This window comes from Pinus tabuliformis, chromosome 7 (genome assembly GCF_031772625.1).
Source record: "Pinus tabuliformis cultivar Carrire ecotype Pingquan chromosome 7, CPIR1, whole genome shotgun sequence".
Taxonomy (NCBI): Eukaryota; Viridiplantae; Streptophyta; class Pinopsida; order Pinales; family Pinaceae; genus Pinus; species Pinus tabuliformis.
This window is the reverse complement of record NC_142293.1, coordinates 1,020,175,657-1,020,202,648: the sequence shown is the minus strand read 5'-3', so window position 1 is coordinate 1,020,202,648 and position 26,992 is coordinate 1,020,175,657. Positions and strand designations below refer to the sequence as shown.

The window sequence follows — 26,992 nt, the reverse complement described above, 5'->3', positions numbered from 1 at the left end:
ATAGTCTTCTTATCATGAGTTTTTTCCTTTGTTGATTGCTGAGGTTGATCTTGAATGATTAGTGGCTTCACTGGTTTTCTTAGCTGCGGCTTGGTTTGCTTTTTAGCTCTTGCCTCTTTTTGGAGCTCAGCTATTGTGAATTCTCTGGCTGGTTGTGGAGTAAGGCCAGTCTTGCTTTGGAATCCATCTATGAAAATAAATGAATTCCAGTCTCTGCCTATCTTTTGGAGGCCATCTAAAACTAGCAACTTGATCAAACCATGATGAAACAAAGAGGTTTCACAGTCCTCTTTCCTCAGCTGCACCTTATCACACATCTTACTCAAACTGTGAAACAAATAAAAAGGAATGTCTATGGAGACTTTCCCCGTGAAATGCAAAAGCAGTTTGAAATGGTAAGAATAAACCTTATTGTACCTTCCTTCACAGGTCAAATATTTTTGTATCCAGGTGAGAAGAAGAGCATAATTTTCCTTGACATAATTCCTGGGCACTGCTTTTGTTAAAACTTCGTTTACATATGCCTCCTTTAAAAACTCCTTACAAGGATTCATGTCAAACTTAAAAATTTTAAACCATTCTTCTCGTCCTCTTGGGATCTCTGTCACAGCAGATATTGCTTCTGGAGAAACCTGTACTTCTAACATGGCTACCTTTGAATTTAAACCAGTGAAGTTTAGCGCAAATTCTTTAGTTACCTGCGCATGTCCTCGTAATTTTTACAAAAGTTCCAGCACCCGGCATCTTTGAATGCTTTCTTCACACCTTCATCCCTGAGTGTTATGTCTAAGCCCTCAGGTTCAGTCCTCTGGCATTTACCGGATCTGTGCTCTTTTTTCTCCATTTTTTCTTCGAGATCTTCACACACAAAGTCTAACAGCTCTGGTTGAAATGGTGATTCAGCTCCTTTTTAATTCAGCCTCGCTTGAAATCAACCTCGCTTGAAATTCAAATTCTTTCATTTAAAACGCTTCAATACATAATCAGGCAGATTCGTCACTCATGCAGAACTTACGACTATCATTAAGGTATATGCACGGTAAAATCCCTTGGGAATGATATTTCTGTGCATATCAACAGATCTAGTGGTGGGGTAGTGGAAAATGAGCGTTCAAACGTGATATGAGAGGTACATAAACTGACATGAGTGGACACAACTGGTGACTCACCTAACGGACTTGACATTTCGGGAAAGATTCGTTGCGGAATGCACGAATCCATGATTTTGCAGCGCTGTTAGTTTTAAATTTTAATGATGCGCTGCGAAACGGCCTAATCATGACGCGCTGCGAAATTGCTTAACCATAATTGCGCTGCGAAACTGGCAAATGGGATTACGCTGCGAAATCACTAAAAGACACGGTGACTCGGATAAGACAAGATATGACTATGGAACAATGATAGGTGGAGGAGAACCAATGGGAGTCGAGTATGGTTTGAGTTAAAAACTTTTAAAACTCCAAATCCTAAGTGAGAAAAATAAAATGAAATCAACTTAACACAGACCTTTGTCATCGGACTAGGACAATTATATGCATCACATTTTTAGTTCTAAGTGATAACAGAACCTTGCCCAAGTTGTGCCCTCTCATTGTCTCCAAAACCAAAAACCAACCCTTGTTTGTAACCACAATTGGCAATGCAAATGGATACGGTCTATTATGATTGAGCATAAGGGACTTTTCTTAGCCTCTTATCTTGATTCCAGGCATTACCTCAAGGAACCTTGCCCAAGTTGTGCCCTCTCATTGTCTCCAAAACCAAAAACCCACCCATGTTTGTAACCACAATTGTGTTATACAACCCTATGCTTACTTGAGAAACATAATAACCCTTTAGTGTGTCAAGCACTTGTAAACTTACAACTTTGTGCATAATAACTCTATTTACAAATCCCAAACTTCCAAAAGCCATCCATCCAAAAGAAAATACCAACCCGTCATCGGAGAGGAAAAGGGTTGTAACAACCTTGGGTCAAAAGTTCATGTAATAAAGTTAATAAAGGCCAAAATAAGACCAAGGTCATGGGACATGTATTCCAAGTTGAATGCTGGGAAAAAACATCCTAGTGGGTGTTCATTTGGTTTATTATGGCTAAGGGAAATTGTCAAAGGCTTTGAAAAGGAAAAGAGACACTATTTAGCATTTTATTGATAAAAATAAAGTAAAATAGGAGAAAAGGAAGGTGAAAGGTCACATGATTGCATGTGAGGAGAATTGAAGGAAAAATAAAGGAAATTGAAGAAAATATAAGCCTCAAGAATAAAAAGGATTCTGAGGATTAGTTCACAACCTTTTTGTCAATCTTAGCTTGGAGCTCTCTCTCTATTCTCTCTCTCATACTCTTGCACACTTATAGCATTATTGGAGCACTCCAACATTGGAGAATGGAAAGCAAAGGAAGGACAAGAAAGAAAAGGAAAGCAAGAATCAAGAAAAGAAAAGTTGGATCAAGCAACTTCAGCAAGAATACTTGCAGGTAACAGGTTGCATGTGTGATTTCCTAGTTGGTTTGTGAATGCATGGTACATGCATGTGTGTATTTGGTTCTCTTGCTGTCATTGGCATGGGTTTTGCGAAGTGTGACAATGGTTTCAGCCTTGCCTTGCCATTTTTGAATAGCCATGGTGTCATGGGGTCCTTTCATTTGGTTGAGCTTTTGATTGTCGAATGGTTTTGGAACCAGGTGAAGTGGCCTTAGGAAAATTTCCAAGGGCCTGGGAATCCCTTGACTGGTTTTGGAAGGATTGTAGTAAACCCTGAGTGTGGAGACGGGAAAATTTCTCAAGGTATTGGTGAATAAATTTTGAGGCATCCAAGCTTGTTTTGGGCCTAGTGATCCCTTTATCGGTTTTGACGAGATTTTGGTAAAGCCTGGTTGTTTATGTGCTCGTTAGGCCTAGGAATCCCTTGACCAGTTTTGGTGGGATTACAAGAAAGGCTGAGGGTGGAGGTGGTTTAATCTCCAAGAAGCCTTGGTTGTTTTTGTCTTGAGTCCCACATTCATGCTTGGAATATGCAACGAGGGTGATTTGCTAAAAGAAAGATTTGGTTCAACCCAATCTATGGTCGAGTGCTACGTGGAAGTCCCTGACTTGGTTGGCTTTTGCATATGTTAATAAAAAAAAATCTTCTTGTATTTCATGAGTATTTGTACTTGCTATTATGTGGCTTTGATGGTTGTTCTATCATGAGTAATATTCCGGTTATATGCTATTTATAAGCATGGTTTCATAACAGGTTCTAGTTATGGCTCTTGATATGTTTGATTTATTGATGAATGGTTAATGAATGCATGAGTTAACAAATGTTATGATAACTATTATGATAGGGCATTAGACCTTATTCATGATTCTCAGATAAGTACCAAACTCCTATGTTCAGATACGCATTCATGACCTATAGATTACATGTTCTCAATATGTTTGATGAAATGACTGTCATGGTTAGGCTTGGATAGGTCAAGGTTTTGACTCAAGTTTGATTGAATGGCATTGTCACCATGTTAGAAATTATTCTGGAAAGCCTCACTGAGTTATGGGACAGTGGTTTGGAGGCTAACCTGGAAATTAGGCTTAGAATCCGGGACCGCATGCTCTAAACTTGACATTTTGGGCTACAACTGTTGGGATGCAGGCTTATGCATGCAGATGAAGACTCCCAACTGCATGGATGCCTTGTTGTGGGAGTGGTTGAGGGCTCAAGACAAGTAAAAGGCAATCAAAGTCAGGATTTGGCCACTTGGGGTGGTTTATTAGCCTCTGAGTGACCTGCAACCCTATAGGATGTGTTGATATGTCTGTTGGTTGTCAGTTGTCAACCTCACTTCCTTAATGGGACCTAGGAGGTTGGGTCATGTCATAGTATCTCTTTGTCTCATGTTTACCCGACGGACTGGTGAAAGTGTGTAAATGTGGGAGGGGTGGGTTACAGATTGGTATCATAGCATGGTTCAATACTTGGATTGGATGGCCAAAATGTGTTTGTCATGCATGCATGCCAATTTTATATCTGGTTATTGTTATTCATGCATTGTATCTAGATTGTGTTATAGTTTGTGACATCATGCATGGTAACTGGGATGATGATTGAGATGATGTCGATATCTTGATGTGATTATTTATATACATGTATTGTGCTAATATGGAATAATTTTGCAGACGAGATAGCCTCCCCTAAACTTCACTGAGGTATGTTGATTATGTTTATATTTGGTTTATCTAACATGGTATCTTTGCAGGAAGAAGAAGATCAAATATGACTAGAAAAATGGTGGATTATAGTTCATAAGTCTCCCCTTATAGATCAAATGAGCAGCCAAGACATGAGTATTCTTTAGAAATAGCAGACACTTTGAGAAGTTTGAAGGCTGAAATAAGAAGTTGCAAAGAAGATAATGACAAAACCATAAATGAGCAGCCAAGAGATGAGTATTCTCTAGACATAGCAGACACTTTGAGGAGTTTGAAGGATGAGAGAAGAAGTTGCAAAGAAGAAAATGAAAAAATCATTTAGTCACAAGAGAGACTTGCCAGGGCATAGGGGAAACAAGCAGAGGTCAATGCATTTATCCTTTAGAGTTTGTCAGACTTGCAGAGACATGGACAACCACAGATCAGTTATGGACAAGAGGACACGACTAATGGGGCATATGAGAGCAAGTCTCATGGTGGACACAGGTTGGATAGAGATGGCAGATTCTTGGATACACCTGATGGGAGAGGCAGTGGACATGGATTCTACTGTAGTTATGGTTCAAATAGGTATCATGGTCATCATCACTATCATCCTTATAGGAGGAGTGATAGGGGATATTTCTCGGATGAGTTCAAGTGATTCGAATTGGATCCATGAAAAAATTATCAAAGTGCCATGACTGTTTCAAATCAGGACAGACTTCAAAATTCATGAACAAAGAGCGATCAGGAAGACCTCTGGACAGTGGCAGTTTGTAGCCAGCAAGGAACGACGAGGACCTCGGTCAAAGCGCGTTGACCGAGGCCCATGGAGACCGCGCGGGAGGCAAAATGGCAGTTAGGAAGCCCGGATCAGGAAACCGAGGCCATTTCTAATTCGCTAGGGAAAACCCCTCGAAAAGGAAAAGCCCCGAGCGCTTGGTCGCATGGGAAGTCAGGGAATCGTAAGGAAAGCACTAAGGCGAAAGGCAGGTCCCGCGCTCCAAAACCGGCGGTATATCGGAGGCACATTGGGATGGTAAGAGGATTTGGCAGAAAACGAGCAATTCCATTCAGCGCACGACACGTGTCCGACGGATGAGAGAGAAAACCGCCTCTCATCACGCGCTAACGATCGAGCAAGTCAGTCGCGCGAAATGAGTGAACACCGTAGGATATGGGGACCCCAAATATGATGGCGGAGATTGCGCCCGATGGGAAAATCGAATTTGACAGGGGAATTAACCCGTGACATACAAAAGTTTGAAGTCTGATTTGACCACTGAGTTGGCGGATGAATCATTCCACAGTGTAACTGAAATACCGAACCGTTGAGGAAGAGTTGGTGCAATTCATGAGAGGACAAGTGGCCACCTCCCTGTGAGACGATGGCGATGACACAGAGGCAGGGAACTCCAAACGAACAATAGCAGGTGATCTGAAGGGGCGAAAGAGGAAGCGAACGATCAAGAATAGATTAGATTTAAACCATGAATAGACAGAGAACAAAACACGAAGACAAAGATAGCGAGAGTGAAGAAAAGACAGTGAAGCAAGAAGTAGAAAACAGAGAGCCAAGCTGACCTAAGGTAGCATCGAGCAGACAGAACTAGGCTTGAGAGGTTCAAGCCATCCCTGTGAGGATATCTGTCAGGAATTGAGCACCATTGGACTCATCCCATTAAAGACCAGAGAGGTCGAGACTTGGTAAGGAAAGAGTCTGTGCACTCTAGTGGCGTGGGGAATCCAAGAACCACCCTACTAAGCATCCTCTGTTTTAGGAGACTCCAGTTGAGCTTCTCATTGTAAATCTCTGCTTTAAAGACACAATAAAAGAAGGCCACCACTGAAAGCTGGACCGAAGACGTAGCCCTGGAGAATAGGGTGAACTCCTTATTAAATCTGTTGCATTCTTGTATTTGCTTACTGTGTTTCTCTTACTGTTTTCCATTCTTCCAGTGTCTGTGTATTTTGCAAACTGATCGATCCGTTGCCTAAAATAACATAGACACACACCAACACATGAGTCTGTAATACCTTCATTCATTAATTAATTAACTGAGGTCACTCACGAGTGATTTTCAGATCAAGTGGTATCAGAGCTTTAGGCTGTTAAGGTTAGACAAGCTTGTGTTGGTTTAGCTGTTGAATGCTAACTAGATCAAAGCTCAAATTAGGAGAAGGAGAGTTGGTCGAAACTAATCCTGAAATTGGGAGAGTCTATCCTCAGAAGACAATGTCAGAGGAAGGTTCTATGGGGCCAGACCCTCAATTCATAGATAGTTTCTTAGCCATAAAGTCCATGGTAGAAGAAATGTATAGGGACTTTAGAAAACATAAGGATGAAGATTCATCAGGCTCTAAACAAGACAAAGGAGAAGATGAGTCACATTCCCATGACCACAAAAGGCAAAGGGAAAGAGGAAAGCTTTCTCACACCTCCTGATAGCCCTAAAAAGAAAACATCTTTGATCAAACTAGATGTTAAATTTGATTTACCTATATATGATGGAGAGTTGAATGCAGAAAAGCTGGACAATTGGATTAGACAAATTGATGTTTATTGCAAAGTGCAGAATATCAATTCAGACAAGAGCAAGATTCAACTGGCAAGCCTACACCTTGGAGGCACTGCCTTGGTTTGGTGGGAAGGCAGGACCCAAGCTGACATGAAAAGACATGGTAAGACTATCTTTGTCTGGGGTGAATTTGTTTCTGTAATCAAAAAGCAGTTCTATCCATTGGCCTACATGTAGCAAGCCATGATGAGTTGGAAAACTCTTCGACAGTTGAAAGGGAAAAGTGTGCAAGGGTACACTCAAGAATTTAGAAAGAGAGCATTGATTCTAGGAATCTCATTAGACTCACCTGAGACTCTGTTGAAGTACATTGGTGGTCTACACAGCTACATGAGGCACACTATCCTCATGTTTAATCCCACTAGTATAGATGAGGTATCTGTACAAGCTACTCATCTAGAGGTTAGAGGAAGGAATGGAATTCCAAAAGTTGGGGGATCATCCCAACCCACTGCAAGCAAGAATAAGGAGAAAAGAAAGCAGAAATGGAAAGAAAGGAAGGCTAACACTGCACAGAAAAGCAAGGCTTCATGCACTCACTGTAAAAAGGATGGGCATGATGATGAGCATTGTTGGATTCTGCATCCAGAGCTGAGACCTAAGAAGTTCGAGGGCAAGAAGAAGAAGACTGCTGCAACTATTCAGAAAGATTTGGGGTCAGACTCAGGAGATGAAACAACCATTGCAGCCACAGGTATAAGAGGTAAGAATTTTGAAGCATCTACTAGTAATTCTGCACAATCTACTATTGATAAAGAAGATGAGAGAAAAAGACATCAACTTTTCCATATTCGAGTTATTTCCAAGCATCAAAAGATTGATACTTTGTTTGATAGTGGCTCACAAGTAAATTTGATTCCTGAAGCAATTGTAAAGAAGTTGGGATTAGTAACTACACCTCACAAGAAACCATACCCATTAGGATGGTTGAATGATAAAGCACAACTACAAGTGATTAGACAATGCAAACTCAAGTTTTCTTTTGGGTTAGCATTTGTAGATGAGGTTGAGTTAGACATAATTCCTTTGGATATATGTGGAATTATTTTAGGAAGTCCTTACTTGTATGATAGAAAAGCTATTTTCTACAAAGCTGAGAACAAGTATCTACTTGTTAAAGATGGAATCGAATACTTTGTAGGAGCTCATAAGCTCAAGAATAATTATACTCTCATAAACTCGGGGCAGATGAAATGAATGATAAATTCATGCAAACAATTCTTACGGATGGTTGTAAAGGAAAAGAAACCTGATAAAACCAATGTATTTGAAGGCTGTAATGTTGAACAGCAAGCTGATTTAGAAAAGGTTGTTTCAGAGTATGATATCTTGTTTCAAGAACCTAAAGGTCTGCCACCCAAAAGGGAAATAGTGCATGATATTATTTTGCAGCAAGATGCTCCATTGCCTAACATTGGAATGTACAGGTTATCCACTTTAGAGAATGCTGAAATCAAGAAGCAGGTGCAGGAGTTGCTCGAGAAGGGGTTCATCAGACCTAGCACATCACCATGTGGGTCACCAATCGTTTTGGTGAGAAAGAAAGATGGCTCATGGAGAATGTGCATTGATTACCGAGCACTGAATAAGATAACAATCAAAAATCGTTATCCCCTTCCTCGCATAGATGATCTTTTAGATCAATTGAAAGAAGTTGTTTATTTCTCCAAGCTAGACTTGCATAGTGGATACCATCAAGTCAGAGTTGCAAAACAAGATGCATGGAAGACTGCTTTCAAAACAAAGCAGGGATTGTATGAGTGGCTGGTTATGCCTTTTGGCTTAACTAATGCTCCTGCTACTTTCATGAGATTAATGAATGATGTACTCAGACCTTTTCTGGATGATTTTGTTATTGTGTATCTGGATGACATTCTAATATTTAGCAAAACGTGGGAAGAACACTTAAAGCATGTTAAGCAGACACTAGATGTTTTGAAAAAAGAAAAACTTTGTGTCATATAGTAGGGGGTGGTGAACTGAAGATAGATCCCTCTAAGGTGGCAGTGATTGTAAACTGGCCTAAACCCAAATCTGCTATAGAAGTTAGAAGCTTCTTAGGAGTAGCACAATATTGGAGGAAGTTCATTTCTAACTTTTCCTCAATTGTAGCTCCCTTACATGCTTTAACATGATTGAACAAGGTGTTTCAGTGGGGAGGCAAACAACAGAAAGCCTTCGACACCTTGAAAGAAAAGATTAGTACAGCACCTGTACTAGCACTGCCTGATCTTCAAACACCATTTGAGATCCAAATGGATGCTAGTGACTATTCCATGGGAGTAGTGTTGACACAGCACGGTAAACCCATATGTTATCATTCTGAGATATTTAATTCTGCAGTAGTTAACTATCCTACATATGATAAAGAATTGTATGCATTAGTACAAAGTGTGAAAAGGTGGAAACGTTACTTAATGGTTGAAGAGACAGTAATACATACTGATCATCAACCACTTCAATATCTACATTCCCAAACTAAGTTGCAGCAATCAAGGCACTATAGATGGATGGGTTTTCTACAACAGTTTCATTTAGTCATCAGATATAAAAAGGGCATACACAATAAAGTTGTAGACATGTTATCTAGACCCATTATAAATGCACATACTGAACTTAAACATAATTATGTGTTACATGAGAGTTACATTGAACAATATGCTCAAGGTGTAGACTTTAAAGATGTATATGCAACTTTAAGTCAAGGTAAACGAGTAGAAGAATTGGATTATCATGTAAAGGACCGACTCTTATATCATTGTGGGAAGTTATGCATTCCACAAACTGAAAGAGTAAAGATAATTTGAGAAGCACACACTTCTCTAATATCAGGTCACTTTGGGGTAAGTAAAATAGTTGCACAGTTGCAAAGATTTTGTTATTGGCCAAAAACAAATGAGACAGTTTCTAGATATGTAAGAGGGTGTACTATGTGTGCTAAAAGCAAGCCCAACAATAGAAAACTAGCCTTGTACACTCCATTACCAGTTCCTTCTCACCCTTGGGAAAGTGTTTCCATGGATTTTGTTGGAGGACCGCCTAAATCTAGGAAGGGTCATGATTATCTATATGTCGTTGTGGATAGGTTCAACAAAATGTGTATTTTGATACCTTGTAATAAACAGATTACAACTGAACAAACTGCAAAACTATTCTTTGAACATGTATGGGTTCATTTTGGATTACCCACTTCCATTGTATCTGATCGAGACACCCGATTTGTGGGGAAGTTTTGGTCAAGTCTATGGGAACTGATGGACACCAAACTGAAGAAAAGCACAGCTTTTCATCCACAAACTGATGGCCAGACAGAAGTAGTTAACATGACAATGATCCAGTTACTCAGAGGATATTGCAACAAGCATCCTAAGCTTTGGGATGAACATTTATGTTATGTGCAGCATGCTTACAACAGAGCAAAACATTCTTCTACACAGAGATCTCCTTTTGAGACCTGTTTTGGTTTCACACCAAGGTCTCCTTTGGATTTTGTCTTTGGTAAAGACACCATAGTTGAGGGACACAGTGATGTGGACAGGGCAACTAGGTTCATTGAACAAATCCAAGAGATCCACCAGGCAGTACAGGAATAGCTGGAAAAGAGCCAAGCCAAATACAAGGCAAGGCATGACAAGCATCAGATGGAGCATAGTTTCCAAGTTGGTGACCAAGTCTGGCTGTATATCAGCAAGGACAGGATGCAAGGTGAAGGTAAAAAGCTAAAGCCTATCAGGTATGGACCCTTCAAGATACTTGAGAAGATTGGTGAGAATGCTTTTCACCTTGATCTACCAGCTTACATGCACATCTACTTAGTCATAAATGCAGATTACTTGAGATTGTTTGAACCTTCACTAATTGAGGATCCCGAAGAGCAGAGTCAATTGCCTTCTATTGATGACCTGTTACCTGAATATCTTAATGAATTGCAGGAAGACACAGTTCTGGACAGGAAGGTGAGGAAAATGCGCAGAGGAGATGTTGAGTACCTCAGAATTGGGCTCAAGGGTTCAAAGCAGAGCAGTGCAAAGTGGATAGGGATTGGACAAGTGAGACAATTGTACCCTCACTTAGTCGATGCTTGAGAACCAACTTTTGGTGGTCCAAAATCTTTTTCAGTGGGAAGTTCGTCACCCGAATTGGATCCATGAAAAAATTATCAAAGTGCCATGACCATATCAAATCAGGATAGACTTCAAAATTCATGAACAAAGAGCGACCAGGAAGACCTCTAGACAGTGGTAGTTTGCAACCAGCAAGGAACGACGAGGACCTCGGTCAAAGCGCGCTGACCGAGGCCCATGGAGACCGCCCAGCAAGAAAAACTGGCAGTTAGGAAGCCTGGATCAGGAAACGGAGGCCATTTCTGATGCGCGATTAGCACTGGGCAAAACCCCTCGAAAAGGAAAAGCCCCGAGCGCTTGGTCGCATGGGAAGCCGAGGAACCGTAAGGAAAGCGCTAAGGCGAAAGGCGGGTCCCGCGCTCCAAAACCGGTAGTATATCGGAGGCACATTGGGATGGTAAGCGGATTTGGCAGAAAACGAGCGATTCCATTTAGCGCACGACACCTGTTCGGTGGATGAGAGAGAAAACCGCCTCTCATCGCGCGCTAACGGTCGAGCAAGTCAACCGCGCGAAATGAGCGAACACCGTAGGATCTGGGGACCCCAGATCTGACGGTGGAGATTGCGCCCGATGGGAAAACCGGGTTCAAAAAGGGAATGAAGCCGCGGCATACAAAAGTTTGAAGTCTGATTTGACCGCTGAGTTGGCGGATGAATCATTCCATAGTGTAACTGAAATACCGAACCGTTGAGGAAGAGCTGGCGCAGTTCGTGAGAGGACAAGTGGCCACCTCCCTGTGAGACGATGGCGATGACGCAGAGGTAGGGAACTCCAAACGAACAGCAACAGGCAATCCGAAGGGGTGGAAGAGGAAGCAAACAGTCAAGGATAGATTGGCTTTAAGCCATGAATAGATAGAGAACAGAACACGAAGACAAAGAGAGTGAGATCGAAGAAAAGACAGTGAAGAAAGAAGTAGAAAACAGATAGTCGAGCTGACCTAAGGTAGCATCAAGCAGACAGAACTAGGCTTGAGAGGTTCAAGCCATCCCTATGAGGATATCCGTCGAGAATTAAGCACCATTAGACTCATCCCATTAAAGACCGGAGAGGTCGAGACTTGGTAAGGAAAGAGTATGTGCACTCTAGTGGCTTGGGGAATCCAAGAACCACCCTACTAAGCATCCTCTGTTTCAGGAGACTCAAGTTGAGCTCCTCATTGTAAATCTCTGCTTTAAAGACATAATAAAAGAAGTCCACCACTGAAAGTTGGACCAGAGACGTAGCCCTGGAGAATAGGGTGAACTCCTTATTAAATCTGTTGCGTTCTTGCATTTGCTTACTGTGTTTCTCTTACTGTTTTCCATTCTTCCAGTGTCTGTGTATTTTGCAATCTGATCGATCCATTGCCTAAAATAACATAGACACACACCAGCACATGAGTCTGTAATACCTTCATTCATTAATTAATTAACTGAGGTCACTCACGAGTGATTTTTAGATCATCAAGAAATCTAAGCCACCTACATTTTATGGAGAGTTGAATAAACCAAAAGATGTAGAGACATGGTTACTTGGGATGAAGAAGTTCTCTGAGTTGCATGAATACACAGAGAACATGAAGGTTCGAATAGTTATTTTCAATCTGAAAGGGAAAGCATACATTTGGTGGGAAGATGTGAAGCGGGTCAAAGTCATCATGACAAAGGAGTCTAGTTGGCATGAATTCAAGAGACTCTCAGGAAGAAGTACTTGTCAGAGAGGTACTATGACAATAAGGCCAAGGATTTCTATGAGCTGAATATAGGATCGATGATAGATGAGGAGTACATGACTAAGTTCCTCGAGTTGTTGAGATATGTCTCCTATATTAAGGATGAGAAAATTAATTTTCATTGATTTGTTAGTGGATTACCATTAGCATTTAAGGATCAACATGAGCATGATGAGCCTCGATCGCTGGAGGAAGTCACTGGAAAAATAAAACATTGTTATAAGTAATCGAAGCGTAACACTGAGTCTAAGTAGGGTTGGAAAGGGAATGACAAGATTAAAGGTGAATTAATACTGAAGTGAACAAGACCTCAAGATGCAAGTGAGAAAGAGAATGTTGCTCCTTACAAGAAGTTTAATGTAGTAGATAAGGGACACGGACCTCAGCCTGGAGAGCAGCAGAATAGAAGTGATTGTAGGAGATGGTTGTAGTGTTGGATATGTGGCAAGGAGCATCTCAACAATGATTGTTTGCCATATCATGGTGGTAGGCCTTAGATCTATAGTGCTCACGATAGACAGTTGGGGATGTTGGGCAGAGCATTCCTCGGATTTATGCGGCATTGGATAATAGGCAGGCGGATCACCAGGCATTCATTATTGAGATGGAACGTAAGCTTTGTGGTCGAGTTGTTGTTATTTTGATTGACCCTGGATCTAATTATAGTTATGTTAACCCTGACCTGGTGGATAAGTGTGGCTTGAGAAAAGAAGTGCATGCAGATTCTTGGTTGGTGCAGTTGGCTACATGATTTGAACTTAAATAGGAACACAAAAATTACAAATATAATCATAAATACAGAGATGCAATATAAAAACACTTGTTTTCATTAATAGAAAAATATTGAATTATGCTTACAAACAAAATGGAAATAAGATAGCTCAGGCGATGCTATCTTATCTTTGAGAAGAGATGGGGTGGCTACATGCCAACTGAACTGTGTTAGAATGAGGCTCAAGGGCTTATTTATTATTGAAAAACATGATAAAACCCTAAATAGCCAAAACTCTAACCCTAGGAGATGTAACACCAACATTTTGTGGGCCCTATTGGGGTTAGTTAGGTAGCCAACTTCCTAGGGTCGTAACTTGGTCATATTATCTTTGTTTGGTGCGTACAATACCATGTTGGAAATGTTTCTTGGAGTACTACAGGTTTTGCCACAAGCCTTGGCCTATGGCATAGAGCTTGCAGTAGACCTAAAAAAATGTCGTTTAGGGGGTCAAAATTGCTCCGGAAGTTCAGTACCCAAAAAACTGCTAAAAATAGTAAATGATGAAATAAACAAGGAAACATATGAAACTGATTGGAGGGTCTAGGTGGAATAGGTGGGTAGCCACCAATATCCACCTAGATCACTACAAGTACAAAGAAAATAGTTCATCATTGGGTAAGAGGTTGTGCATTTGAGATGAACGATATGCCTACATTAGCACATCTGAATGTGCTTCAATTGGGATCGTACAACATGCTTATGGGTATGGATTGGTTATACTTTCATAGGACTAAGGTTGATTATTAAGAAAAGGCTATTGAGTGCGTGGATGATAATGGAGAACAAAGAATCTTGCAGGGTAAGAATAAGGTGACATCCATTAGAATGGTTACAATTATGCAAGAAAAGCGTAGTCGCAGGAAAGGGTGTATATTGTTTGTAATGCATCCTTTCAATGATAAATGTAAGGATGTTGAGGGTGTGGAAGTCTTGAAGAGGTACCCAGATTAGCAGCAGTTTCAAGATGTATTTCCAACAGAGATTTTAGAGTTACCGCTTGACAAGGAAGTGGACTTTTCTATTGAGTTGATACTAGGGGCAACACCAACATCAAAGGCACCTTACAAATTGAGCACTCTAAAGATAGTGGAATTGAAGTTGCAGTTGAAGGAAATGCTTGAAAAAGGATACATTAGGTCAAGTGTGTCACCTTGGGGTGCACCAATGTTGTTCATGAAGAAGAAGGATGGTACTCTCAGGTTGTGTATTGATTACAAGCAGTTGAATAAGGTGATGATCAAGAATAGGTATTTGTTGCCTCGGATCGATGACATGTTTGACCAATTGAAGGGAGAAACAATGTCCTCAAAGATTGATTTGAGATCAGGATATCATCAGGTACGCATCAAATAAGAGGACATCTACAAGACTGGTTTCTGAACCAGGTATGGGCATTATGAGTTTGTTGAGGTTCCTTTTGGTCCAACTAATGTTCCATCTACTTTCATGTGTTTGATAAATAATGTGTTGTGTCCTTATCTGGACAAGTTTGTGATTGCATTCATTGATGACATATTGATATATTCTAAGACTGAGGAAGAGCATGTAGAACACTTAACAACAATATTGAGATTGCTAAGAGAGCATCAATTGTATGCCAAGCTTAGTAACTGTAGTTTCTTTCAAACAAAGGTACATTACTTGGGACATGTTGTTTCCAATGAAAGCACAATAGTGGATCCAGAAAAGATAAGAGCCATCATGGAAAGGGAAGCTCCTAGGAATGTGGATGAGGTTAGATCATTGATGCGGTTAGCAGGTTACTACAGGAGGTTCATTAGGAACTTCTCACAGATTTCTTATCCCATTACATTATTGCAGCAAAAAGGAAATAAAATTGAATGGATAGAGTAATCTGCAACTAGTTTTGAAAAATTGAAGGAGTTACTTACAAATGCTCCAGTTCTAAAGATTGCAGATCCAGATAAAGAGTTTGTGGTATATACAAATGCTTGCAAGAGAGGACTTTGGGGAGTCCTGATGTAGAAATGGCAGATGATATGCTACAAATCAAGGAAACTAAATGAGCATGAGAAGAATTATGTGACTCATGATTTGGAGTTGGCAACGATTATTCATGCATTGAAGATGTGGAGGCACTATCTTGTCATGTCCCTTCCTAAATTAATTTGGAACAAGATTAATTATTACATTTTGGGGCCAATTTCGGAGATGATGGGGCCCATTCGATTTTATTAGGAGGTTAGACTTAATAGAAGTTATTTTTGATGTGGTTAAGTTGTACGTGGGGACCACTCACACTAGGAGAATACTCACTCCCTAGTTCGAATTGCATTGAGGGGAAGTCGATGGTTAAGTTAGGGACCCACGATGGAGGGAAAATGGAGGGAAAAGTGCTCCACAAAATCTATATAAGGAAAGCATCTCTCCTCATTTCATCATCTTTTGGCATATCTATTTTCTCTTTGGTTGCTCGAGCTGCTTAGCTGAGTCACTTGTTGTTTAGCAAGAGTTCTTCAAGCGAAGAGCTCACCCTTTCTTCGGGGGACTTCGAGTGCCACCCTGAGAGGTTCGTCTTCATTCTTCTAGAGGTGGATTTCATTGTGGTTTCCAGCAGTTGCATTCATCTCCAGGTGGTGCATATTTATGGAGGACGCAGTGAAGGGAGGCCGAGTTTGTTTATAACATCTTTCAGAGGAGTTTTGGCCGGGAGAATTTTCGAAGAGGAGGAATAAGAATTTGGCTGCCATTTTGGAGAGTTTTGGAGTTGGAGGAGAGTGCTCATATCCAGTGTGACTTTTGCACTTCCTGGCCCAGCGCAGAGGCAACATTTGGAGCACACGTGGGAGGTAGAGTATGAGTTAGTGAGGCTGGTCCTTGCCGGGGGAGTTAAGGAAAGCATTTATGGAGGACATTACTACTTTTCCGGAGCCTTGGTGGAGGAATTTTCTTGTATCTTTGCAGGTTGTGTTCTTGAGCAGTTTGGAGGGCATAGGGCATATTGGAGGCCGAATTTGGGAGGTTGGATTCAAAACAAACCCTTTCTGGGTTTTTGTGGGCTTTGGTCAAGGAACTTGGGGTTAATTTTGCAACATTTTATGAGCAGCGGAGGTGGATTTTCTTGCAGTTCCTTTCTAGCCAGCAGTGCAATTTTTTGGGCGACGTAGAGCATTAGAGGAGCAGTCATTTCCAGCATTTGAGATCATTGTCTTATCACCTGGGTTCTGTCACACTTTCCATTGAGGCAAGCCGAGGTGTATTCCTCCATACTATTGTACTTGCTCCATTAATTAATTAAATGGCTCAGTTGGTTCTTACTTTTGAAGTTCTTACGAGCATTTGCTAATTGTTTAAAAGTTGTGTGTTGTAAATCATTTTCACTTTGCATGTCACTGTTTATATAAGTTTGGAACATTAAATACCTTCTTGGCAAGAGGTTTGTGTTGATGAGTGATCATAATGGGTTGAGATACTTGTTTGACCAACCTAATTTGAATGCCAGGAAAGCTAGGTGGTTGGCCACACTCAGTGAGTTTGACTTCGAGATTAGGTACATTAAGGGTAAGCAGAATAGGGTTGCAGATGCTCTTAGTAGAAAAGTATAGGTAAATCACATAGCAATTATGAGCTCATATAGAACAGATTTACAAGATCAAATATTACAGGTAGGACAACAGGATGACATGTATAGGGAGCATATGCACAAGTTACAACAGCAGGGTACAAGTGATTAGGATGCGTATTATCATCTTACGCCAGATGGTTTGGTCAGATTTAGAGACAGGATCTATGTGTCAGACAATAGTGAACTCAAGAAGCTTATATTGCTGGAATTTCATGTTAAGTTGTATTCATGCCATACAAGAGATCAGAAGATTTTGGCAGCTGTGAAGAAGTTATACTATTGGTCGAATATGAAGAAAGAGGGAGCAGAGTTAATTGCAAGGTGTTTGGATTGTCAATAGGTAAAAGTAGAGTGTAAGAATCCATGTGGTTTTCTACAACCGATTCTGATTCCAATGTTGAAATGGGAGGTCATTTCCATGGATTTCATCACAGGTTTGTTGAGGACATCCAGACAACATGATTCTATTATGGTTGTGGTTGACAAGTTGACTAAGGTAGCTCACTTCATAACAGTTAAGTCTACTTATTCAACTACTGAGGTAGCACATGTCTTCATCAGGGAGATAGTGAGATTGCATGGTATTTTTAAAAAAGATTGTATCTGATAGAGAGGCTAAGTTCACTTCTAGGTTTTGGAAGGAGTTATTTGCAAGTTTGCGTATAAAGTTGGCATTCGATACATATTATCATTTGCAGACACATGGAAAGACATAGAGGGTCAACGAGATTTTGGAGGACATGTTGAGAATGTATGTTAGGCACCGACAAAGGAGGTAAGAGGAGTATCTTCCATTGGTTGAGTTTGCTTGCAACAATGTGTATCAGGAGTCACTGAGGATGAGTCTGTTTTAGGCATTTTATGGGAAGAGATGTAATTATCCCATCATATGGAGTGATCCAATGAATAGGGTACTAATAGGATCAAACATGTTGGAACAATCAAGAATAATTTAAAGGTAGCACAGGATAGACAGAAGATTTATGCAGATCAAAACAAGGCATTTAAGGAGTTTAAAGTTAAGTATCATGTGTACTTGCGCATCAAGCCCAAGAAGAGTTATTTGAGGATTGGGTCATGTGCTAAGTTATCACCTCGGTATTGTGGGACTTTCGAGATCCTTGAGAGGATTAGAATAGTGGCCTACAAACTTGCACTACCGCCGACAGTGAAAGTCTATGATGTTTCCCATGTTTCTTTGCTTAAAATATATGTCAAAGATGTTGATCATGTGATTGATTGGTATGTATAGTAGGTGGATCTACAAGGAGAATAGCTGGAATCTCAGTGCATATTGCAACGAAAACAACTCATGCTCCGGAACCAAGAATTTGAGCATGTTAAAGTGTAGTGGAAGCACTTTGGGCCCGATGAAGCTACATGCGAGATGGCTGATTAGATGTAGGCTAAGTATCCTTCATTATTTGTTAGTTGAGGCAAAGGAGTTTTGGTATATATATATATATATATATATATATATGGTTGTATTGTAAACACCACAATGAGTTGTGTTATAAAGATCCAATAAGCGATATGGTTATTATGTTGTCATAATTGTCATGTTGGTTTGCTTTTGAGTAGGATGTCATTGTAAATACTGCATCGAATTGAGTTACGAAGCTCCATGGGCAGTATGTTTTGGTTTTCAGTGGTCTTGCAGGTTATAGCTGTTATAGAACACCAAGGACAGTGTTCCCCTAAGGGGGAAGGGTTTGTAAATGCCCCGGGTTAAAATTTCATGTAATAAAGGTAAAAATATGACCAAGGTCATGAGACACATATTCCAAGCTGAATGTTGGGAAAAAACATCCTAGTGGGTGTTCATTTGGTTTATTATGGCTAAGGGAAATTGGAAAAGGCTTTGAAAAGGAAAAGAGGCATTATTTGGCATTTTATTTATGAAAATAAATGAAAATAGGAGAAAAGGAAGGTGAAAAGTCACATGATTGCATGTGAGGAAAATTGAAGGAAGAATAAAGGAAATTGAAGAAAATAGAAGCCTCAAGAATAAAAAGTCTTCTAAGGATCAGTTCACACTTATGGCATTCTTGGAGCACTCTAACATTAGAGAAAGGAAAGCAAAGGAAAGCAAGAAAAAAGAAAGGAAAAGTTGAATCAAATATCTTCAACAGGAATATTGGCAGGTAACAGGTTGCATGTGTGATTCCCAGCTGGTTTGTGAATTCATGGTACATGCATGTGTGTATTTGGTTCTCTTGTGGTCATTGGCACGGGTTTTTCCAAGTGTGACAGTGGTTTCAACCTTGCCTTGCCATTTCCAGATAACCATGGTGTGATGGGGTTCTTTTATTTGGTTGAGCTTTGGATTTTCGGATGGTTTTGGAACTGAGTGAGGTGGTCTCAGGAAAATTCCCAAGGGCCTAGGAATCCCTTGACCTATTTTGGTAGGATTGCGGTAAAGCCTGAGCATGGAGACTCGAAAATTCCTCAAGGTATTGGTGAGGAAATTATGAGGCATCTAAGGTTGTTTCAAGCCTAGTGATCCCTTGACTGTTTTGGCGGGATTGAAGTAAATCTTGGTAGTGTATGTTCATGTTTTGGGCCTAGTGATCTCTTGACCAGTTTTGGTGGGATTGCGGTAAAGCCTGGTTGTTTATGTGCTCATTGGGCATAGGAATCCCTTGATCAATTTTGGTGGGATTGCGGTAAATCCTGAGGGTGGAGGTGGTTTAATCTCCTAGTAGCCCTGGTTGTTTTTTTCTTGAGACCCACATTCATGCTTGGAACATGGCACTGGGGTGATTGTCTAAAAGAAAGATTTCGTTCAACCTAATCTATGGTCAGGTGGTACGTGGAAATCCTTGATTTGGTTGGCTTTTGCATATGTTAATAAGATATTTTTCCTCTTACATTTCATGGGTATTTGTACTTGTTATTATCTATCTTTGATGTTTGTTCTATCATGCTTAATATTCTGGTTATATGCTTGTTATAAGCATGGTTTCATTACAGGTTCTAGCTGTGGCTCTTGATATGTTTGGTTTATTGATGAATGGTTAATGAATGCAAGAGCTAACAAATGTTATGGAAACTATTATGAGAGGGTATTAGACCTTCTTGATAATTCTTAGAGAAGTATCAGACCCCTATGTTCAAATATGCATTCATGACCTGTAGATTACATGTTCTCAATATTTTTGACGAAATGACTGTCATTGTTAGGCCTATCTAGATCAAGGTTTTGACTCAAGTTTGATTGGATGGATTTGTCACCATGTTAGGAATGATTCTAGAAATTTTCACTGAGTTATGGGAAGTGGCCTAGAGGCTGAATTTAGGCTCAAAATCTGGGACCGCATGCTCTGAACTGGACATTTTGGGTTGCAATCGCTGGGATGCAGGCTTAGGCATGTAGTTGGAGCCTCCAAACCACATAAATGTCTTGTTATGGGAGTGGTTGAGGGCTTATGGCAATGAAAAGGTGGTCAAGCTCAGGATTTGGCCTCATGGGGTGGTTGCTCAACCTCTGAGTGACCTGCAACCCTGTAAGATGTGTTGAGATGTTAGTTAGTTGTCAGTTGTCGACCCCACTTCCTTAATGGGACCTAGGAGGTTGGGTCATGCCATAGTAGCTCTCTGTCTCATGTTTACTTAGCAGACCGGTGAAAGTGGGTAAATATGGGATGGGTGGGTTACAAAAGTGTTCTTTTTCCTAGCACAAACCTACATTGCCTAATGGTCCCTAAGAATAACCACAAAATTTGGAACCATCTTATCATTCTCATCACCATGCCCCAAGGATCCAACATAACCTTTCCCTTATATATACACATATCCATTAGAGTCAAATGCAACTGAATGTTCATCTTCAACAGATACACGATTTACATGAATATTATTCCTCTTGAAAGATTGCAATTCTTGTGGTTGCAACTCATCTCGTGGATCATTATTTCCAAGTAAATTGGAACCATGACCAAAAGAATATAACATACCATCCTCAGTGATTGCCATAGTATGGCTGACACATTCAAAACTTTAAACAACAAGACCAAGACTATTGAATCTCTAGGCCTTCCTTGGAATAGGTCTCTCTAGAGTATAACCATAACCTGACTAACCATGTGAGTTGTTGCCACATGTGTTAACTCACCCATGTCTTGTAGGAATGATAGTGAAACCAATACATGTTGAAACCATTCTACTAAAGAGCCTCCAACCTAGGCAACTCAAACACTTTTATATAATGGTCCTAATTTGTAGTTTTATCCATAAGACCAAAGACCGTGAATTTTTCTTCCACGTATATAGTGGTTTTGTCTTTTGCTTAGTTGGAGAATGCCATAGAAAACCCTAATTATGATTTGGATAGCAAGGAATAGAGTGCAAAAATTTATACATAAGATGATTGTTATGATCATGGGAAGAAAACTAATGAGTGAGCAAAGAATCACTGACATGTGTAATTTATCCCAGTAAACCCAGCTACACCATTATGACGTGAAAGTATCAACACCAACAACCCATCTTAATCATCAACATGGTGGGAAACAAGTAGTATGACATGCCCCTCCTTTCATGGTTTCCATATGTTTACCTCTAAACTACCAACTCAAGTCTTGGACAATACATGGCATTTATTTAGACCTCCAATTCTAATCTCATAGGATTGTTGGAACATTGATGTGAGTGAGGGAACAAGACATGATGAAATCCTAGTATAATTACCCAAAATGATAAAACATGTATTCGTCTAAGTGAACATAGAATTGTCAACTATACATGAAATTTTAATGAGTGTGCATGATGCTCATGCATCACATATGTCCAATAAAACCCAACCTTTATGCTTCCCATAATGATGTTGTGTATTATGGTTCCAACCCTTTTTTAGAGAATGAAAAGCATTCAAATAAGTTTGGGAATCCATGCTGCCAATGGTTGGTCACTAGCCTTACTTCAAGACTACCATGAATTGGGTCAGAATCAAGCCATCTGTTGGCATGTGGGATTTTGACAGACCCGAGTTTTGCAACACAGTGGCCAATATGACCCACTTAACATCGACCCTTTCGGCAACACCGACGATGTGAGTGAAGTCTCACTCAAGATTCTAATGGGTGACTGTCGGAACTAGGTTTCCCCAATCTGATAGGATTGTATTATGGCTTGTGACATGTTATTATTCACTGACACATGTTATAATGCCTAACTATTACTACGCAGAGTACTAAACCTTGTTCACCCAACCCACTGCGCAAGACTACAGTAGTAGTGGGGATAAAGATTTGAATGAACTATGGCACAGGAGGATGGGACACTTAAACCATGGGGCTCTGAGAATTATTGGGAAAACGGTATCAAGAGTTCCATAATTAAGTACCGAATGAGATCATGTATGTAGAGGATGCGCATTAGGAAAGTACGCCAAGGCAACATTTTCCAAAAGCAACAATATGGCTAAGAGTGTTCTGGGATTGATACACTCAGATATCTGCAGACCCATGTCCACAAAATCTCTTAGTGGTGCCGAATATTTCGTCACCTTCATTGATGACCGTTCCAGAAAGACTTGGATCCACTTTCTAAAAACCAAGGATGAGGTTTTTGGTCGATTCAAAGAGTTCAAGGCTCTAGTTGAGAATCTAACAGGAAAGAAGATAAAGATATTGCGCTCAGAAAATGGTGGAGAATACATCGAAAAGGACTTCACTGGTTTTTGCGCAAGGGAAGGCATCAGAAGAGAGTGGACATCCCCCTATAATCTGGAGCAGAATGGAGTAGCAGAAAGGAAGAACCGGACTATTGTTGAAGCAGCCAGGGAAATGTTGTATGATCAGGATATGCCCAAGTTTCTATGGGCAGAAGCATGCAACACGCTAGTGTATATCCAGAACAAGGCTCCTCACCGGGCATTAGGAAAGATTACTCCAGAAAGTGTCTTTACCAGTAAGAAGCCTGAGGTGAGTCATTTTAGGATATTTGGGAGTTTGGCATACTGTCGTGTACCCGAAGAGAAGAGGAAGAAATTGGATCAGACTGTGGAGAAAGGATATCTTGTAGGATATAGTGAGAATGTTAAGGAATATAGAGTCTATCTTCCGGGGAATAGGAAGATTGTAATTCAACAGGATGTAAAGTTCACAGAGGACAAAACCTTCAGAAAATCCCGAGAAATGCCTTCCAAAGAGCTGTCAAAGGATGATTCGTTGGTCCAACCACTTCGACCAGCAGAAACTAGCGCTAGTATTTCTCCTAAAGACAAAGCTCCAGAGGTGGAGCCTCAGGAAGAGGAGGAGAAGATAGATATACCCACTACCAGTGGTAGAATGAGTCGGGAACTTCGACAGATACTATGAGATGCAGATGATTTTGTCAGGGCACCCAGGAATGAGAAAAGGGAGCATAGACAGCCAAGCAGATACCAAGCTTTGGTGGCTCAGGTTGGAGAACCCTCCAGTTTTCAAGAGGCCATTCAACATCAATTATGGGTAGATTCTATGGTGGAGGAATACATTTCCATAATGGTCAATGATTTCTGGGAAGTGGGACCTAGGCCTCAGGGTAGGTTAGTTTTAGGGTCGATATGGCTCTACAAAGTCCAATACGCTGTAGATGGCAGTGTAGAAAAATACAAAGCCAGGTTTGTGGCTAAGGGGTTTGCTCAGAAGAAAGGGATAGGCTACGAAGAAACCTTCGCCCCAGTAGCCAGGTATACTTCTATTAGATTCGTGATATCCCTTGCAACTCAAATGGGGTGGGAGATTCACGAGATGGATGTCAAGACAACGTTCTTGAACGGGGTGATAGAATAAGTATACATTGAACAACCAGAGGGTTTTGAGACACATGAGAAGAATCTCATGTATGAAGATTGAAGAAAGCTCTGTGTGGGCTTAAACAGGCACCTAAAGCATGGTACGGTCAAATTGATGGCTACTTGCATAAGATGGGATTCGTCAAGAGTGACACAGATCCTAACATCTACTATATGGTTGTAGAGAATGAGCCTCTGATCCTGGTTTTATATCTGGATGATCTCTTTTCGACAGGATCATCCAGGTTCATAAAAGATTGCAAGGAGAACCTAGCCACATAACTGGGGTTGTAAGTTTGGCAGTAGAAGGGTGAAATTTTCCTTGGGCAAGGAAGATACACTACATAGATTTTGAAAAGGTTCAGAATGCAGGACTGTAGACTTGTGGCTACTCCAATGATCACCAATTGGAAGAAGATTGATGCATCTGAAGATAAAGAAGTCGATCCCACCTTGTACAGGCAGCTCATAGGGTCCCTGATGTGTCTGGTCAATACCAGGTCGGACATTTGCTATGTTGTCAACAATCTCAGTTAGTTCATGGTAGAACCAAAGAGGGCGCACTAGGCAGCAGCGAAGCATGTTCTCAGATATATACGAGGAATGGTCGAGCATGGACTAATGTACACCCAAGGAAATGACATAAGTTTGAGTGGGTTCACTGACACAGATTGGGCTGGAAGTTCAGTAGATCGGAAAAGTACCATTGGGTACTGTTTCAACATTAGATCAAGAATGACCTCCTGGTGTAGTAGGAAACAGAAATTTGTGGCTCTGAGCTTAGCTGAAGTTGAATATATGGCAGCTAGCACAACTTCATGTGAATCCGTATGGCTTAGGAAATTTCTTGTGAATATATTCAGGAGAAATATGGAAGCGACCATTATTTTGTGTGATAATCAGAGTTGCATCAAGCTCTTTGAGAATCCAGTCTTTCATGATCAGTCGAAGCACATTGATATCAGGTGTCGCTTTATCGGTGACTGTGTCCAAGGAGGGGCAGTACAGTTGAGGTACACCCCAATAGTAGAACTGGTGGCAGACATTCTCACCAAGGCCCTAGGAAGAACAAAGTGTGTTTACTTCAGGGAAAAGATGGGGATGGTGAAGAATTTGTTTCAGCAGTAGAAGCAGATAGTATAAGGAGTTGCACTGCAACAGTTAGCAGTGAGCTATGGGAAACATGATGCAACATATTCAGAGGGAGATGTGGTACAGATGTAGTAGTGACAGTTATAGTGTCATGGGAATCAGTACAGGTTTCAGCAGTGCAGTAGATGAGGGACAGTTGGCTGAGCGTCAATAGCGTAGAGGACCGATGTCGTGGATCAGTTTGATGCTTCTGTTGGGAAGTATTGCTAGAGCACATTCCTCGCTAAGAGGGAGTGTTAATTTTGGGTAGCATAAGATGTGCTCTAGCTCTGAAATTTTGTGAAGGGGCTAGAACACATGATATCTCCAAAACCTAGAAATCGTTTGGAGAAATTCCACCCGAATGAGGAGTTATTAAAATAATTAATATTTTTAATGGGTTCTTAAGTCTAAACTTAGGAAAATAAAAATATTAATGGGTATTAATAAAGCTATGGGTGAGAAGCTTCTAAGAGACGAGGATCAAGTCTATTTTAATATTAGCCATTGATTAGAGACTTAATCTCGGTCTTTGATTCATCAACAAGAAAAGTATAAGAGAAGACTTGAGAGTCATTTGGAGATACATTGGGTAAATACTCAGTACCCCGAGGGAAATCGATTCTCAAGGAGGAGTTTGATTTCAGAGGGAGAGTTGCATGGTGAAGGAAGAGGAGGGCATCAACAGCAGTCAGTGACTGAGGAGGAGGTGACGCAGGGCATTCGAGAGACAGCGCAGAGGGAAGAGCAGGGAGATAGCACCATTGGAGATGCAGTCCTCACATAGGCTGATGCAGACTGACGCAGAGGTGGGTGAAGGGTCTTCAGGGTGTCAGAACTCCTCCAGGAGGAAGAGAAACTTTGTCTCAGGTGTTTTCTCTCAGAAGTGTCTCAGTTTTTCTATGGAATCATTCCTTGTAAAGCGATTGTTGTTGAAGATTAATAAAACTCTCATCTGCTGCACCGGTTTTCCCACATTGGGTTTTTCCTGGGACAATTGTCCAAAAACAACTGTGTTGATGTGATTGATTCTTCTGCTTGTATATCATTGTTATTTTCTCTATGTAATTATGTGATAACTGTGGTAGAATTGATTTTAATGTTTACTGAAGAGTTTCGTAAATAACTTATTGTGAAAGATAAGTAGGTGAAATAAATCAATTACTACAGTAGAATTTCGTGTTAGAATTTTTCACAGTCTATAGGAAGAAAACCCATATGACTAATTATCTTCATGCTCAGTCTCATCATTGTCATGCACATAAAGTCAATGTTAATGCCATTTTCAATAGAGTTATTCATAATTCTAATATAAACCACTTATTAAAAATAAAATAAAATAAAATCTCACCTTAGGGAACCTTTTGGAATAATGGCTACTCTAACTCTAGATAAATATAGCTTTTCTCAAATTCAACCATCATATAAAATCCAGCCATTATAAATAATTCAAAAAAATGTCTTAATGCGATAATTCCCAAGTTAATGCCTTCATGGCCTACATTCAAGGTGTTTCAAAAAATAATTATTAAAAGACTTGTTAGAAAGGACATCAAAATTATTTAAATCCCATAAGACTTTATAACATGTCTTCACTGGTGTCAAAAATAAAATTGAACTATATCTCAACCAAGATGCATCTAAAATTTATGCTCTTGTGGAAACACAGGTGTTCGTTAAAAACCAAACTTTAAGAGTCAAATCGGTACTGCCAAATTTACAACTAATGAATACATACTCCAAATTAGGTGTTCAATAAAATCCATTATGCTAGGATATTTAGATGCTTAGGAGTTAATTTTAACTCAGCCTAATGTGTCTATTAGGTAAAATTTTGTTTCTTAGTGTGTTTATTTAGTATGAATTAGTTTCATTGTAATCTTATGATCATCATATGTTCTAGATATAGAGTGATCTAAGGGAACATATTCTCATTGATATTAATGGCTATTGATATGTGTCTTAACACTCCACTGGTCCATGGTATCTATTTAAATGGTATGGAGATTCATGGTTGATGATTAATTGCGAGAAATTTCTTATGTAAAATATTTTCTTTTGCATTAATAAAATTGCCTCAAGTGGTCAGGTTGGTTGGGGTCGTGGGTCGTTTCCCTCTCAGAGGGTT

General features: G+C 40.2%; 1 pseudogene; it reads right to left on the bottom strand.

Moving 5' to 3' along the window:
* Nucleotides 1-719: 719 nt before the first annotated feature.
* On the bottom strand, nt 720-21,116 carry LOC149251093 (ultraviolet-B receptor UVR8-like; annotated as a pseudogene).
* Between the last annotated feature and the right edge of the window lie 5,876 nt (nt 21,117-26,992).